Source organism: Leucoraja erinacea, chromosome 26 (assembly GCF_028641065.1).
Source record: "Leucoraja erinacea ecotype New England chromosome 26, Leri_hhj_1, whole genome shotgun sequence".
Classification (NCBI taxonomy): Eukaryota; Metazoa; Chordata; class Chondrichthyes; order Rajiformes; family Rajidae; genus Leucoraja; species Leucoraja erinaceus.
The window spans coordinates 5,597,970-5,616,847 of NC_073402.1; positions in this window are offsets into that span (position 1 = coordinate 5,597,970).

The following is an 18,878-nucleotide window of genomic DNA, read 5'->3' on the forward strand; positions in this document are numbered from 1 at the left end:
ATAGAGGTGTATAAAATCATGAGAGGATTATAACAGGCTGATGCACATAATCTCTCGCCCAGAGTAAGTGAATCGAGGACCTGAGGACAAAGGTACAAGGTGAAGGGGAAAAGATTTAATAGGATTCTGAGGGGTAACTTTTTCACACAAAGGGTGGTTCTTCTTGCGTATGGCTTGCACAGCCTAAAGTTGTAGGACAACTTGTTCTATGTGATCTTATTTGATTATGCACGCTGGGTTGATTGCATTCGCCGAAACAGGGCAGACCACGTGAAGGTTGCAATCTCCCACCCCACAAAGGATGGTGAGTGTATGGAACAAGCTGCCAGAGGAGGTAGTAGAGGCTGGGACTATCCCAATGTTTAAGAAACAGTTAGACAGGCACATGGATAGGACAGGTTTGGAGGGATATGGACCGATCACAGACAGGTGGAACTAGTGTAGCTGGAACATGTTGGCTGGTGTGGGTAAATTGGGCCGAAGGTCCTGTTCCCACACTGTATCACTCCATGACAAGTTGACTCCATGGAAGAACCACCTTCGATTTAAACCAGCATCTGCAGTTTTTCCTTACGCAGAAGAACTCAGCATGTCAGGCAGCATCTGGGGAGGGAATGGACAGACAATGTTTCAGGTCTACCAAAGCCTGCTGGATCTCCCTGTTACTAACCATTTATCCACCTCTCACTCACCATGCCATTCCTATACTGACCTCTGTGTCCTCAACCTCCTCCATTGCCAGAGTGAGGCCACATGTGGAACTGGAGGAACAGCATCTCGACCATATCCACTTGGGCAGCTTACAACCCAACGATATGAGCAATGAATTCTTCAATTTCAAGTAATACACCACACCATTCCCTTTCCTGTGCTCACCCACCCAGCCCTATGCGCACATATTCTCCCACCATCTCTTACCCCACCCCAGTCACCTTGCTTCTTTCTCCTCCTTCATATCCCCATCTCCCTGTGTCCTTTCACTAACATCACCCCCTCCAGCTTTACAATTCACACTTTCTTTTCTGACACCCTTTTGTCTCCTACTCACTTCAAGCCGTTGTCACTTACTCCACCCATCTGCCAATCAAAACCCCTCTCACCTGTATCCACCTCTCACTCACCAGGCTTTGTCCCACCCCCACTTCTCTCTTCCAGCTTTCTCTCCACAAGCCCATTCCGTCTGAAGCAGGATCCTGACCCGGAATGTCACCTGTCCATTCCCTCCACAGATGCTCTAAAGAATAGATTCTTAGCTTGCTCAATCTCTCGCTATAGCCTGACATGATTGCAGCATCTGCAGCATCTGCATATCCTTATGTTTCCCTGCTTTGTTGTATAAGATCTATTTACCCCCCACTATTTGTGAAAAAAGTGTATCCCTCAGGACCCTAATAAATCTTTCCCCCTTCTCCTTAAACCTATGTCCTCTGGTTCTCAATTCCCCTGCTCTGTGCAAGAGACTTTGTACATTTACCCAATCTATTTCCATTATGATTTTGTACAACTCATGTAAGATCACCCATTATCTTCCTGTGCTCCAAGGAATAGATTCCTAGCCTGCTCAACCTCCCCCTATAGCTCAGGCCATCAATTCCTGGCAACATCCTCCAAAATCTTCTCTGCTCCCTTTCCATATTTTCAACCAAAATATTTTGAAACAGAATTTGCGATGATATGTGATTTGCTGTGGGGATATCCATGCCCATTGGTACAATGGAAGAAATGTGTCAGAACACTTACAGTTACACAAACAAATCCTTTAAATTATTATATCCTTTGCAGGATAGTCTTTCTGAAACCCTTCACTGCTACGTTCGACAGAATCACTCACCTTCAATTAGCAGCAAGCTAATTTAACTATAACACCAAAAGTTGGTAGCAAGTTGTTCATTTAGCTAACTTTATTTAATGCTGCAATTCCTTCTCACAAACACCTCTGGACCTAAGAAAGTAACAATATGTGTGGAGAGGACCATTCCTCACACAAGTACATAAATATTCCACAATAAAAAAATATTTTGAGTTTGTATTTTAATTTTATCTAATTTTAGCTTTAATCCTAATCTACCATGTGATCACATCATTGATTTATACCTAAAACATTGTTAAAACGGACGTTATTACTTCCTAATTTGCATTCCTCATGAGGATTGTTGCAAAAGAGAACGTAAAGCACTTTAAAAAAATGCTGCTAATAAATATTCCAAGCTTTTTTAAAATAACATTAAATAAGTTATGTGTGTTATTTTAATGCCTAATGTGAAATGTATATGTATATTGTAGGCATAAATACAGATCAGTGTGTCCATATCGCATTAAGTAAAATTCAGCAACTAGTAAAACATCAAGAGTCAAGAGTTTTATTGTCATGATAGGACAATTAAATTCTTACTTGCTGCAGCACAACACAGCACAACCAAAACATAATACAGAACAGGAGACAAAAGTTCACTGTGTCTATATACCATAGATCTTATATACACACGATAAATAACAGATAAAGTGCAATAGTAATAATAGACTGTTATTGTTCAGAGCTTATTTGATGTCGTGTTTAATAGCCTGATAGCTATTAAATATTACTAGATTAAGTGGGACCCGTTGGGTCCCATGTTGACACGGAAGGGCTGGTCCCCGACGCAATATTCCACCTCTCCACCAATTCCAATATTGGTGGCCAAAGGAGGGGGTGAGGGGGAGGAGGTTCTGGAGTGCTAGTATGGATGTTGTGGGCTGAAAGGACTGGGTTCCAGAGGGCTTGTATGGACATTGGGGGCCAAATGGATTATTGGGCTGGCAGCTTGGTCACTCAAGCCTAGTGTGCTGGCAGCTCACTCACTCATGGCTGGTGGGCTGGCAGTTGACTCACGGCTATTCCTTGAAATTCCATTTCAAGCAGGGTGCAAGGCCACCAAATTCAAGTGCAGTTTCCTACCATTTCAAGCAGGGTGCAAGGCCACCAAACTCAAACATAGTTTCATACCATTTCATGCAGGGTGCAAGGCCACCAAATTTTAATGCAGTTTCATACCATTTCCAGCAGGGTGAAACCACCATAAAATCACATAAAACCACTTAAAACACCACAAAACCATAGAAAAAACACATAAAAACCACACTCACAGTTCAGTAGACATTCAGTGGGTTCAATTGATTCACAGCTCAGACAGAGAGTCGTGACCTCTCGCTCCCCCATCTTGCAGAGGCTGAGCCACGCCCACACTTCCGGGTTTTATAGTCCCTCCCCCCTCCCACTGGAAAGGGCATGGCCTTCATGGCGTGATTGACAGGAGAGCGAATCTCAAAATTTTTAAACCTTTAATAAGCCTCTTATTTTTCACCGATGGGAAAAATCCTCTAGTCCTGCTCAGCGGAGGGGGACTCTGAGTAAGATGGCCAAAAAATCACAGCCGTAAGTAGGAACATTTTTTCTAAAATCAATATGCAGTGCAAACAGGAAGTGATCAAGATGAGACTTTTAATTATATAGATTTTAAAATATTCAACTATTAATGACTTTTAAGCCATTCAAAAGAATAAAATCCATAAATCCTAAAAGAAAGTGACTTTTCTACTGAACTTGTTTAAGTAAAACAAAAATATTCAAAAAATATAAATGAATTAAAATATAATCAATCATATTTGCTCTGAATAAACTGAATTACTCTTACACCATTTTGGTATTGGTATTGGTTTATCATGGTCACCTAGATTCATAGATTTGTACAACATGAAAACAGGGCCTTCAGCCCAATTCGTCCATGCAGACCAAGATGCCCCATCTAAGCTAGTCCCATTTGTCCACGTTTGGCCCATATCCTTCTAAATGTTTCCTATCCATGCACCTGCCCAAGTGTCTTAAATGCTGCATTAGTATCTGCCTCAACTACCTCCTCTGGCAGCTCAATCCATTTACCCACTACCCACTGTGTGAAAAAGCTGCCCTTCAGGTTCTTATTAAATCTTGTCCCTTTCACCTTAAGCATATGTTCTCTTATTTGTAATTTCCTTACCTTGTGAAAATATTCTGTGCATTTAGTCTATCTATTCTGATCATGGTTGACCATTGATTGACCATTGAGAAACCTAGCTTATGGAAGGATCATTCAGAAGACTGATAACAGAGGGGAAGAGGCTGTTCCTGTTTATATGAAAGTAAGATAAGTAGCGAGAAATAGTTGTAATTAAAAACTCAATTCCCTGTAAGTAGGAAAAGCTTCTTGGTGTAGGAAGGAATAATTGATGCTGGTTTAAACCTGGTTTCAGGTCAAGACCTTTCTGAAGAAATGCTGCCTGAGATGCTACCTGTCCCGCTGAGTTACTCCAGCATTTTGTGTCTATCCTTTATTCTTAGTGAGCTATTCCAATCGGAGAAGATGTAAAGCCTGCATGAACAATATGCATTTATAAAGTACATTTATTGAGATTAATCAATACCAGGAACTTTGCAAGAACATAATTAGACAAAAAGTGGTCTCGAAAACAAGCTACGTTAGAGGTGTAATGTAAATTTAATAGATATTGATCCTTTTTCATATCTCCTCAGTGATATAAATGTGATTGATTCACTAGAATTGCATTTCAGAAGCAAAGTTCAATGGGCTTACATTGTTTTACACATCTCATCCTCATTGTATTCATTTAGCACTTTTGAATTGAATTGAGTTGAATTGAATTGAATTGAAATGAAAGGCACAGCATGGAGACTGAGCCAAGCTAAACAATATAATCACCCATTCACAGTAGAGGAGTTATCACTCTCTATTCCTGGCACACCAGAGGCAATTTACAGAGACCAATTAAGCTACAAACCCGCACGTCTTTGGATTGTGGGAGACAACTGGAGCACCCAGGCAAAACCCCAGTCACACTGATAACGTGCAAACTCCATACAGACAGCACCCAAGGTCAGGATCAAAGATGTGGTAATCAAAGAATGTTTTAATGGAGGAAAACGAGGGGAAGAAATGGAATTAGAGAAGGAACTCAGGAGCTTGATATCTCTCATTTCCCTTATCCCTAATCAGTCTGAAGAAGGGTTTCGACCCAAAACATCACCCATTCCTTCTCTCCAGGGATGGTGCCTGTCGCGCTGAGTTACTCCAGCATTTTGTGTCTAACAGTAGAAGAATTGCCTTTGTGCTGATGAGAATGGCAGAATTAGTGAATTGCAAATGTTATGGAGGGTTGTTGAGGTGGTCAGGAATAGGAGCAGATTTAGGCCATTCGGCTAATCAAGTCTACTCCGCCATTCAATCATGGCTGATCCGTCTTTCACTTTCATCCCCATTCTCCTGCCTTCTCCCCATAACCCCTGATACCCTTTAAAAATCAAGAATCTGTCCATCCCTGCCTTATAATATCCACTGACCTGGACGCCACATCCTTCTGTGGCAATGATTTCCAGTACTTTATAACTGACAAAGTTATAAAGTACCCCACGCTGAGTCCTCCAGTATTCATTCTGCTCTCCCCCCCCCCCCCCCCCCCCCCCCACCTCCCTCTCCTGGTGGTCCCCCCATGCCAGGTCCCCCTTTGTTCTCCCACCACCCCCCCCCCCCCCCCCACCCCCCCCCCCACACAGCGGCACCGCCATGCTGGGACCTCCATTGTTCTTCCCCTCCCCTGCTCACGATGGTTCCCCCGCGCCCTCATTGACCGTGGGTCGGCCCCCGAGACTTCACCGCCGCTGTGAGGCTCTGTCGGCCACGAGGCCCCACCGTCGCTGAGGCCCCACCGCCGCCGAGGGACCAAGGCTTTGCCGCCTGGCTTCTCCACAGTCTCGTGGGAGGCCTGTCGGGGCGAGTCAAGCCTACCGGGCGGGCAGGTCATGCATTAAGTTTGCGTTTCTTACTACCGATTCAACTTACAGATTAACTTTTTGGGAATCCTGCACCAGCATTCACAAGTCTCTTTGCACCTCCGATTTCTGGATTATCCCCCTATTTAGAAAATTATCTACACCTTTGTCTACGCTCTCCCAAATTGTCCCAGTCCTTCTGCAGAGTCTCTAATTTCTCTACACTACCTGCCCCTCCACCTGTCTTCATATCATCTGCAAACATGGCCACAAAGCCTTCAATCCCCTCATCCAAATCATTAATTGACATATAATGTGAAGAGCAGCGGCCCCAGCACCGACCCCTGCAGAACTCCGCTAGACACTGGTAGCCAATTAGAAAAAGTCCACTTTGATTGCCACTATTTGGCTTCTGCCATCCAGCCAACCTGCTATCCATGCTATCCTTTAATACCATGGGCTCTCATCTTCCTTAGCAGATTCACGTGCAGCACCTTGTCAAAGGCTTTCTGAAAATCTAGGTAAACAACATCTACTGACCCTCCTTTGTCTGCCCTGCTATTTACTTCCTCAAAGAATTTCAACAGATTCATCAGGAAAGATCACAAAACCATGCTAAAACCAAAATAAATTGGATAGGCATATGGATGAGAAGGGAATGGAGGGTTATGGTATGAGTGCAGGCAGGTGGGACTAAGGGGAAAAAAAAGTTGTTCGGCACAGACTTGTAGGGCCGAGATGGCCTGTTTCCGTGCTGTAATTGTTATATGGTTATATGGTTATATGCTAACCGGCCTATTTTATCTTACTAATTAACTTTAATTAGGCAAGGCAACTAATTAGGCAAAGCAACTTTAATTAGGCAAGGCAACTTTAATTAGGTAAGGCAGCTTTAGCATTTTCAAACTAAAGGCAACGCAGTTTAACATTTCCAAACCAAAGGCAACGCAGCTTTAGCATTTCCAAACTATATTTTCAAACCACATTAAAGGCACTGACTGGTCAGTAAAACCACTCACAGTTTAGCAGACATGTGTTCTGTGTTATTCACAGCTCAGACCGATAATTGCGACCTCTCGCTCCCCCATCTTGCAGAGAACTGAGGCACCTCCACACTTCCGGGTTTTATAGTCCCTCCAGAAGGGGCGAGGCCTTCAGGATAGAGAATCTCAACATTTTTTAAACACTAATAACTCATTTATTTTTCATCGAAGGGAAAAATCCTCAGCACCTGATGAGCGGAGGAGGACTGAGTAAGATGGCCAAAAATCACAGCCGTAAGTGGCAGAGATTTTTCTTAAATCAATATACAGTGCAACAGGAAGTGGTCAAGATGAGACTTTTAGTAATATAGATGTTGGCCTTCTTTTCTGAGGCAGCGTGAAGTGTAGAGGGAGTCAATGGTGGAGAGTCTGGCGTGTGTGATGGACTGGACTACATCCACAAGTCTGAAATGCTGTGTAGTCTTGGGCAGAATTGTTGTCAAACCAAGCTGCACTGCAACCCAACAGTATGGTTTCTATGGTTCATCTGTAAAAGTCTGTACGAGTGGTTGGAGACATGCACAATGTCCTCAGTCTCCTGGAGAAGTAGAGGTGCTGGTGTGCCTTCTAGGCTGTCACTTCAATGTGTTTGGTCCACAACAGATCATTGGTGACATTTACACCAAGGAACTTGAAGCTTTCAACCATTGCAACAGGCTTCATTGATGGTGAATGCAACATGTACCCCATCATGCTTCCTGAAGTCCATACCTGCTGTTATGCTGCTGCAGATGAGAATTTTATTGGTCCCTTGTCGGTGCATGAAACAATTAAACATGCATAACTCCCTCTGAATTTAGTTTGCATTAATACATTGTGGAAACAAGCTCCTTGGTCCACCAAGTCCACGCTACAGGTCAAATTTGCAAACAGTTTGGTTTACAAACAGATCTATCGGCAAGACCAAGCACAGTCAGAGTACCTTTCACTGAACATCTTCGCTCAGTCCACCAGTGATCTCCTGGTTGCCAAACACTTTAGCAGCCTTTCCCATACTGACCTTATTGTCCTGGGTGTCCCATTGTCAGAGTGAAGCCAAACATACTGTAAATTGGGGGAACAGCATCTCATATTTCCCTTGGGCAGCTCACAACCCAGTAGTATGAAGATTGATTTCTCCAACTTCAAGTAACCATTGCATCCCTTCTCTCCCTGTCCTTGCCCCACCCTAGTCGCCATGCTAGATTTACTATCATCCTGATGAGTTCCTCTGTCTGTATACTCGTTGTCACCTTGTCCCCACCCATCAATGGCATATTGTTTGTCCCACATTTCCATATAACCATATAACATATAATAACCATATAACCATATAACAATTACAGCACGGAAACAGGCCATCTCGACCCTTCTAGTCCATGCCGAACACATAATCTCCCCTAGTCCCATATACCTGCGCTCAGAACATAACCCTCCATTCCCTTCCCATCCATATAACTATCCAATTTATTTTTAAATGATAAAAACGAACCTGCCTCCACCACCTTCACTGGAAGCTCATTCCACACAGCTACCACTCTCTGAGTAAAGAAGTTCCCCCTCATGTTACCCCTAAACTTCAGTCCCTTAATTCTCAAGTCATGTCCTCTTGTTTGAATCTTCCCTACTCTCAGTGGGAAAAGCTTATCCACGTCAACTCTGTCTATCCCTCTCATCATTTTAAAGACCTCTATCAAGTCCCCCCTTAATCTTCTGCGCTCCAAAGAATAAAGCCCTAACTTGTTCAACCTTTCTCTGTAACTTAGTTGCTGAAACCCAGGCAACATTCTAGTAAATCTCCTCTGTACTCTCTCTATTTTGTTGACATCCTTCCTATAATTAGGCGCCCAAAATTGTACACCATACTCCAGAATTGGCCTCACCAATGCCTTGTACAATTTTAACATTACATCCCAACTTCTATACTCAATGCTCTGATTTATAAAGGCCAGCACCCTATCTACATGAGATTCCACTTTCAGGGAACAGTTATTCCCAGATCCCTCTGTTCACCTACATTTCCTTGGTTATTGGTGCTTTCTGCATTGCTTCCATTCATTTCTTCTAAGTACCGTCCATATCTCTCTTTCCCCATTCCCCTCACTCTCAGTCTGAAGAAGGGTCTCAACCCAAAACGTCACCTATTACCTTTCTCCACAGATGCCTCCTGACCCGTTGAGTTACTCCAGCCTTTTGTGTCTGTCTCAGGATCAGAATCTTGATTATAACCATGGGGAGGACCTTTACAGGATTGAATAATGTTGGGGGCGTGGAGTCACAGAATCAGGTTGAAGGAGCGAGAGAAGGTCAGACATGGACCCTGCAGGTTTGGCCTGTTCAATTAATGCTAAGTCATGGGTTAAACTCTCTACAGTTGCTTGCTTCATGGTGAATGGACCACAGTGCACACATTGTGGACCATTTGATCAGACCTCACGGCCTCTGTGCATATCCGCGGATAATTCAATTGAATCTTAGAAATCTGGTATGGGATAGATAAAGTTCATCTGCATAGCACAACAAAAACATGGAGTGACTTGAAAGAATTGCTGGCATGGTTGGGTTTTCTTCAGGACGATGTCTTCTTGGCTCGACATGAAATGAAAGCACATAAATGGGAGAGCAGCAACAATAGATCCCTGGGCAATATCAGTGTGGGAGTCTAAACAGAAACCATTCTCTACCTATGATTCCAGCAGTAAGGATGGAACCAGGCAGGTCTGGAAATCTCCTAAGGGAACGCTGAGATGTAATGCTTTGAATTGCAATGCAATCAATAGTTTGGATCCTTCTTTCAAATAGAACAAAGGGTATCCTTTTCAAATTCCTGTCTGTTCCACGATCATCAAAGCGACCAAAGGCATGAGGTGCAGGCTGGGTCCTGCGGGGAGCAAGCTCTCTTTCAGTTGAGATGCTTCACTTTGTTCTGGTTAAATGAGCAGCAACATCAGGGGGGAAACTGATTCAGAAAGTGAGAGCATTCTGCAGCCCAGAACAAATATTGGATATCGCTGTCACACAGGGAGAACTCATTAACTGTTGTATTCATTAAGGAATCACAAAGGTTCTTCTGTACTCTTTGAAAGGAGGGAGGGAGGGAGGAGAGGTAAAATAAATATATTGAGTATGTGTACGAAGGAACTGCAGATACTGGTTTAAACCTTAGATGGACACAAAAAGCTGGAGTAACTCAGCGGAACAGGCAGCATCTCTGGAGAGAAAGAATGGGTGATGTTTCAGGTCGAGGCCGTTCTTCAGGCTCAAATATTATTTAGGTTCCTCAGGATTAAGACCGAAGGACATCCAAATGGAAAGTGTGTAGGAAGGTGTGTAACTACAGATGCTGGTTTACACCGATGATAGGCACAACATGCTGGATTAACTCATCGGGTCAGACAGCATCTCTGGAGAAAAGGAATAGGTGACATTTCTGGTCGGGACCCTTCAGATCAAGTGTCAGGGGAGAGGGAACTAAAGGTATGAAAAGATACAGAATAAATCAGAGCCGGCATGGATGACCAAGGGAAGGCGGAGCCCACAATGGTCCATTGTTGGCAGTGGAAGAGGTGATAACCAAGGGATGTATGGATGCTAACAGTGGGAACAAGCAGGACGACTAGGGTGGGGGAGGGATGAGAACACCCTCATCCTCCTGCGCTCCAAGGAATAGAGTTCCAGCCTACTCAATCTATCCCTATAGCTCAGCCCCTCCAGTCCTGGCAACATCCTCGTAAATACTGCCTATACCCTTTCTAGCTTGATAGGGTGAATGTACAAAGTTGTTTACCCTTGGTAGGGGAATCAAGAACCAGAGGATATTATTATTATAGGAACGTGAGGTGCAACACTTTCACACAGAAGGTAGTGGGTATATGGAATGAGCTGCCAGGGGAGGTAGTTGAGGTAGGTACTATAATAGCATGTAAAAGACATAGAAAATAGCTGCAGGAGTAGGCCATTCGACCCTTCAAGCCATTCAATATGATTATGGCTGATCATCCAAAATCAGTACCCTGTTCCTGCTTTTTCCCTATACCCGTTGATTCCTTTAGCCCTAAGAACTAAAATTAACTCTCTTGAAAACATCTACTGAACTGGTCTCCACTGCCTTCTGAGACAGAGAATTCCACAGATTCACAGCTCTCTGGGTGAAAACGTTTTTCCTCATCTCAGTCCTAAATGGCCTACCCCTTATTGTTAAACTGTGACCCCTGGTTCTGGACTCCCCCAACATCGGGAACAATTTTCCTGCATTTACCCAGTCCAATTATCTATGAATTGTATATGTTTCTATATGATCCCCTCTCACCCTTCTAAATTCCAGCGAATACAAGCCAAAGTCGACCCATTCTTTCATCATATGTCAGTCCGCCATCACGGGAATTAATCTGGTGAACCTATGCAACTCCCTCAATAGCAATAATGTCCTTCTTCAAATTAGGAGTCCAAAACTGCACACAATACTCCAGGTGCAGTCTCGCCAGAGCCCTGTACAACTTCAGTAGGACCTCCTTGCTCCTAAACTCAAATCCTCTCGCAATGAAGGCCACCATGCAATTAGCTTTCTTCACTGCCTGCTGTACCTGCATGCTTATTTTCAGTGACTGATGTACAAGCACACCCTGGTCTCGTTGCACCTCCCCTTCTCCTAATCTGACATCACTCAGATAATAAAAACACTTTATTTTCAACTATACACGTTATTCAGAATAAAAAAAGTATGCAGAACAAAAACTGTGCAGAAATATTTCGCACATTCTCAGTGTCTATATATTTAACAGTGTCACACTCATTAGTGTTCACACCTTTTTTTAAACAAAACACCCTTACCACTCACACGGCCCTAGGTTCATATCACCTTGTTTCAAGCATGTCTCCATCTCACTGCTGCTCAATTTGAAAGACACTTGGAGGGGTACATGGATAGGAAAGGTAGGGAGGGAGAGGGGCCAAAGTGTGGCACAATGGTGCAGCTGATAGAGCCGCTGCCTCGGGTTCAATCCTGACCGCAGGTACTGTCTGCTTGGAGTTTGCATGTTCTCCTTGTGACTGCATGAGTTTCATCCAGGTGCTCTAATTTCCTCCCACATCCCAAAGACATGTGGGTTTGTAGGTTTACTGGTCTCTGTAAATTGCCCCAAGTGTATAGGTTGTGCGTGCAAAAGTAGAATATAATAGAACAGGTGATCGGTGGTCAGCGTGGCCTCGTGGGACCGAAGGGCCTGTTTCCATACTGTATCACCTAAATGGGCTGTCCCACTTGGGAGACCTAATTGGCGAGATTGGAGTAGTTTGAAAACGTTGAAGACCTCCTTCGACCCCTTCGACTATGTTGAAGATCAGCTTCGACTAGCTACGACCAGCTACGACTGGCTACGACCAGCTACGACTAACTTCGGGAAAATTGGACACTGAATAGTGGAGAATGAAGACGACCTCCTTCGACCTCACTTCGACTATGATGAAGACTATCTACGACTACCTTAGACGAACCTCGATTACCTACGACTAACATGCAGACCTACCATGACCTACTACGACTAAAACTACGAGTAAAAAAAATATTGAATTTTTACTCGCGGGCATTTTTTAACATATTGAAAAAAACGCCGCGACCTAGCTGAGGCTTCGAGTACGCGGAGACCACTCTCGAGCATGAAGGAGAGTTACGAAGACCTCCTAAGACCTCGTGTTGACGATGCTGTGAGTATGAGTCGAGGGCAAACTCGCCAGAACTCATGGATTAGGTCGCCCAAGTGGGACAGGCAGCATCTCCGCAGAGAAGGATTGGGTGACGTTTCGGGTTGAGACTCTTCTTCAGACTGACTTCTCGACCCGAAACGTCACCCATTCCTTCTCTCCAGAGATGCTGCCCGTTCCGCTGAGTTACTCCAGCATTTTTTGTCTACCTTCGCCCATTAATGGGAAGCAGCTTATTAATAAAAACACATCTTGTTGATGCGGGAACATCTCGCTAAGAGGGGTCACACTCCCTAATAGAAACACAGCCTTTTAATGAAGATACTGCCAACAACATGTGCAAAGTCTGTTAATGGGAGTTGTAATGTGTTGGTGAGCTATTTAAACATGTGGGCTTGCACAAAACAATGATTCACAGTCGCTGATTCTGAATGTTAATTAGCTTTACTCAAACTATAATGAGCCTCAACTAAATATCCTTGTTAAAGCGTGCAGGAAGGAACTGCAGATGCTGGTTTAAACTGAAGATAGAACTGAAGAGGGGTCTTGACCCAAAACCTCACCTATTCCTTTTCTCCAGAGATGCTTTAGTTTAGTTTAGTTTCGAGATACAGCACGGAAACAGGAATCCCAGCACATCACCTATGTCTTTAGATTGTGGGAGGAAACCGAAGATCTCAGGGAAAACCCATGCAATCACGGGGAGAATGTACAAACTCCGTACAGACAGCACCTGTATTTGGGATCGAACATGGGTCTCTGGCACCGAAAGCGCTGTAAGGCAGCAACTCTACCACTATGCCACCGTGCTGGCCAGATACTGTCTGACCCGCTGACTTACTCCAGCTTCTTGCATCTATCTTTGTTGAAACCCCATACTCAACGATGGCTGGAGTGGAATCATTCTCGAAAACACTGTTGCAGCCTGCTGTTTAAATGACACCATGTATATAGGGAGCTGGCTGCTTTCATCAGTAGGAACTAAGACTGTGTATATTGGCAACACTACTGGGAGATAGAGTGGGCACCATCTACTCTATCTCCACAGTAAATCCAACCTGATCACGATGTTGCTATGAGTGACTGAGATCGAACTGAAGTTCTATTTCAGTGTGTTAATACTTGGAGTTCTCACAAAAGTTACCTGTTTAGATTGGAAGAAGCTGCCATTGCTTCTTTCAGAATTAGTTTATTAAAGTTTGTGGACGTAGCCCAGACCATCACGCAAACCACCATCCCTTCTATTGACTCCATCTACACTTCATGCTGCCTCGGCAAGGCCAACAGCATAACCATGGACTAGTCTCACCCTGGTCACTCCCTCTGACCCCATCTCCCATCAGGCAAGAGGTACAGAAGTATGATTCAGGGACTGTTTCTTCCCAGCTGTTATCTGGGGAATTGAATCATCTTATCACCAATTAGAGAGCAGTCCTGAGCTACCATCTACTTCATTGGAGACCCTCGGACTATCTTAATCGGACTTTACAGGACTTTATCTTGCTCTAAACATTATTTCCAATATTATATTGTATCTGTACACAGTGGACGGCTTGAATGTAATCATGTATAGTCTTTCCGTTTACTGGTTAGCATGCAAAAAAAAAACTTTTCATTGTACCTCTGTACCAGTGATAACAAACTAAACTAAATTAAATTAAACTAAACTGAACTAAATAAAGCTACACTAAACTAAAGTAGCTTAGTTTATTATTGTCACATGCACTAAGGCAAGAGCGGAACTCGCTATCAAAACATGGAGGGGACGGGGGACACCATTTTTTTGCGCACACTCACACACACACGCGCGAGGCTTTGGAGGCTCAATCGAGCGCCAAATGCAGCTCAACTCTGCCTGTCTCACCGGGTTAACTACAGCCCTGTCTGGACTGACGGGACACCAGCGCTGCTTCTCCACTCTGGCCATATTTCCCGCAAGCCCAGGCAGGTTAACCTGGCGGGACAGGCAGAGTTGAGCTGGGTGTAGTGCTGTTTCACTGCGCTAGCTGTGGGCCTAGGGGCACAGCTCGCATCTGTTTGCTCAGGCCACCCGTGGGGGGGGGGAGGCACTCGGGACAGCGCTGGAGACCCGGCCAGGATCGATCCTGCCTGCGGATGAGGCGCAGGTCTGTGCCACGTCTCCCTCCTCCAATCATCGCGCCCTCGATCATCAGTCCCACCCCCACTGCCTCGCGGAAAGTGGAGATATTAATATCGGGATTACAAAAACTTGGGGGGGATGTCCCCCTCCTCTCAAAACATGGGGGGGCCGTGGCCCCCCTGGCCCCCCCCCCCCCCGGGTTTTCCGCCCCTGAACTAAGGTACAGTGAAAAGCAATTTGTTAGATAGAGCTCTAGGGGCTAGTGGAATCAAGGGATATGGGGAGAAGGCAGGCACGCGTTATTGATTGTGGACGATCAGCCATGATCATGATGAATGGCGGTGGCTGGCTCGAAGGGCCGAATGGCCTCCTCCTGCACCGATTGTCTACGTTTCTAATTTCTATGTTGCGTGCTTTCCCATCAAAGTAAACACTATACATGATTACAATCAAGTCTACTCCGTCATTCAATCATGGCTGATCTATCTTTCCCTCTCAACTCCATTCTCTTGCCTTCTCCCCATAACCCCTGACACTCGTTCTAATCAATAGACAATAGGCAATAGGTGCAGGAGTAGGCCATTTGGCCCTTCGAGCCATCACTGCCATTCAAAGTGATCATGGCTGATCATTCACAATCAGTATCCTGTTCCTGCCTTCTCCCCATATCCCCTGACTCCGCTATTTTTAAGAGCCCTATCTAGCTCTCTCTTGAAAGTATCCAGAGAACCGGCCTCCACCGCCCTCTGAGGCAGAGAATTCCACAGACTCCACCACTCTCTGTGAGAAAAAGTGTTTCCTCGTCTCCGTTCTAAATGGCTTACCCTTTATTCTTAAACTGTGGCCCCTGGTTCTGGACTCCCCCAATGTCGGGAACATGTTTCCTGCCTCTATCCAAACCCTTAATAATCTTAGATGTTTCAAGGAATCTATCTATCTCTGCCTTCAAAATATCCACTGACTTGGCCTCCACAGCCTTCTGTGGCAAATAATTCCACAGGTTCAGCAGTCGTTGACTAAATAAATTCTTCCTCATCTCCTTTCTAAATCTATTCTGAGGTTGTGCCCTCTGGTCGTAGACTCTCTGACAAGTGGAAACATCCTCACCACATCCATTCTATCCAGGCCTTTCGCTATTCAATAAGTTTCACTGAGGTTCCCCCTCATCCTTCTAAACTCCTGCGAGTACAGGCCCAGTGCCATCAAATGCGTATATCATGTGTTAACCATATATGATAATCAAATCCCGCCATTTTCATCCAAGCCATTTCTATACATTACAAACAACAGCGGTCCCTAGTGGTCCACCATTGAACACAGACCTCTAGTCAGAAAAACATCCCTACACTCCCACCCTCTGTCATCTTGGACCAGGAAAATTTGTATTCAACACTGTAATCACGTTATGAAACTTTCCAACAAATTTAAACATTTCATTGATGCCGAGGATGCTCCAACATCCAGATTGTGATGTTATGGAGTTGGAAGAGTGAGGAATCAGGATACCAGTTGGGCCTCTTAAACCCATAGTGTACACCCATTCCTTGCATCATCTCCTACTACACCCTGTCATCCTACTCCAACTCCTTCTTCGTACACTCTCCTCCCCTCCTTGAGTCGCTCAGTTTCTTTAATCCCCTCCCTCTGTCCCCTTCCACCTACATCTCTCCCTCTACTTCTACATTTCAAACCTCTATTTTCTTTTACTGACATCCTTTTGTCTCCACTTCACCTGTAGTCTTTATCACTTACTCCACCCATTTGCCAATCAAACTCCTCTCGTCTGTATCCACCTATCACTCCCCCCACTCCCACCTCCCTTTTCCAGCTTTCATTCCCCTGCTACAATCAGTCTGAAGAAAGGTCCCGACCCAAAACGTCATCATCCATTCCCTCCGCAGATGCTGCCTGATACGTCGAGTTCCACCAGCACTTTGTGTTTTGCAGTGTTAGGTTAGCTGAGGAGGCAAGATACGAGTTGGTATTGATGGTCTAGTCTCTATAGTCCCAGTGTGGCCGAGTTGCTGCCATGATCACCACAAAGCTCCAGGCGTTCACGACCTGTTATGGAGATCTGGCCACTCAAGAATTTAACCTGAAGGAGCGCTGCCCTGTCATTGGGGTGAGTTTATTTTTTGTTTAGAGATACAGCGCAGAGAAAGGCCCTTCAGCCCACCGAGTCCCCACTGTCCAGCGATCCCCACACATTAACACTACTCTACTCACTGCTGAATTACTCCAGCACTTTGTGTCCTTTTGTGTATTAACCAGCATCTGCAGTTCCATTTTCTACAGAATAAAGCATGTGCTCTCTTGATGGGTTTCATGGCCCAAAGATGGCAGCCAACACAGCTAATTGTGTGTGAAGTGTGGGTGTTGTTATGATGCAGTAGCCATTTAATGCCCATTATCGTCCCAAAAACAATAAGCAGATCATCTGTTTTAACTATGGTATTTAAGGGATTAATATTGTTCAGGGTATTGGGGTTAATTGATTAAGTAATCATTCTCACTCCCTACTTTCCAGTATATTTGTGTGTGCATATTAACTGTGGTGTAGGAAGGAACTGCAGATGCTGGTTTGAACCGAGGATAGACCCAAAAAGCTGGAGTAACTCAGTGGGTCGGACAGCATCTCTGGAGAAAAGGAATAGGCGACGTTTCGGGTGGAGACCCTTCTTCAGAGTGTGGTGCATACTGTGGTGTTTGGGCAAATCGTTCCGTCGCAATTCTGCAACTTCCAAATATAATGCCCTTGGGAAGGATTCATGAAGAAGACAGCTCTCTCAACAACTGGTGACAGAAAGTGATTGTTTCAGTATCTTTTCCCATCCATCACCCTGTGCTGTCAATGCCGAATAACGCAACAATTGACATTTTTCCTCAGTGTGAGATTGCAAAGTCTTTTAAACCGATGCAGCGTTGCTTATTTTTAGCGACAAACTATCTCAACTCAAGGCCAGCTAAACCAAATGGATGGACTGCAATTTTTATGGACAATACTTGGCAGATTTGCTCATCATTTAATCAACCCGCTGCATTTTATGCTTTCCTAACTAGTCATTTTTTTGCAATTGAATTTAATGTGATTTTAAGATACAGCGTGGAAACAGGACCTATGGCCCAGCAAGACAGTGCTGACCATCGATCACCCGTTCACACTAGTTCCATTCTTATCCTACTTGCATCCACTCCCCTACACTACTCACAGAGGTAAATTAACCAACCAAGTCCGCACGTCTTTGAGATGTGGGAGGAAACGAGAGCACCCGGAGGAAACTCACTTGGTCACAGGGAGAACGTACAAACTTCACCCAGAAAGCACTCATAGTCAGGATTGAACCCGGGTCTCTGGCGCTGTAAAGGCAACAATTCAAGAGCCGCCCTCCAGAGCCTCGCAGTTGGTGATCTCCCCCATTGGGCACAGTGAGTTGGTCAGTCTTGCGGGTGAGGTAGGGAAGCTCTTGCAAGCGATGAAGCATATCTAAGTGAGCGTGTCAATGCAAGAACCTCTTACAAGCTAGAGATATCTTTGAGACCAGCCATGTATGGAATGTACAAAATGATCTGAAATGCACAACATCTGAAAGGCAGCACAGTGGCACAGCTGGTAGAGCCACTGCCTCAAAGCGCCAGAGACCCAGGTTCGATACTGACCTCCGGTGCTGTCTGTGTATAGTTTGCACGTTCTCCCTGTAACTGCATGGGTTTCCTCCGCTTCCCTGAACATCCCAAAGAAGTGCCGGTTTGTAGGTTAATTCGCCTCTGCGATAAAACAATTCCCCTAACATGTAGGGAGTGGAGGAGAAAGTGGGATAATATAGATTTAGTGAGAATGGGTGATGAATAGTTGGTGGGTTGGTGGGTCCAAGGGCAATACCTCTAAACGAAACTAAACCAGGTGGCCCGGTGGTGCAGTGGTAGAGTTGCTGCCTTACAGCCCCGGAGACCCAGGTTCAATCCCGACTACGGGTGCTGTCTGTACGGAGTTTGTACGTCCTCCTCGTGACCGCGTGAGTTTTCTCCATGATCTTCAGTTTCCACCCACACTCCAAAGACATACAGGTTTGTAGGTTAATTGGCTTGGTGTACGTGTAAATTGTCCCTAGTGCGTGTAGGATAGCATTAATGTGTGGATATCATTGGTTGGCACGGACTCGATGGGCCGAAGGGCCTGTTTCCTTGCAAACTAAGCTAAACTTTAGTCGCCTACTTGTCCTCTTTCTGATTTAAATTCCATTAATCTGTATCTACC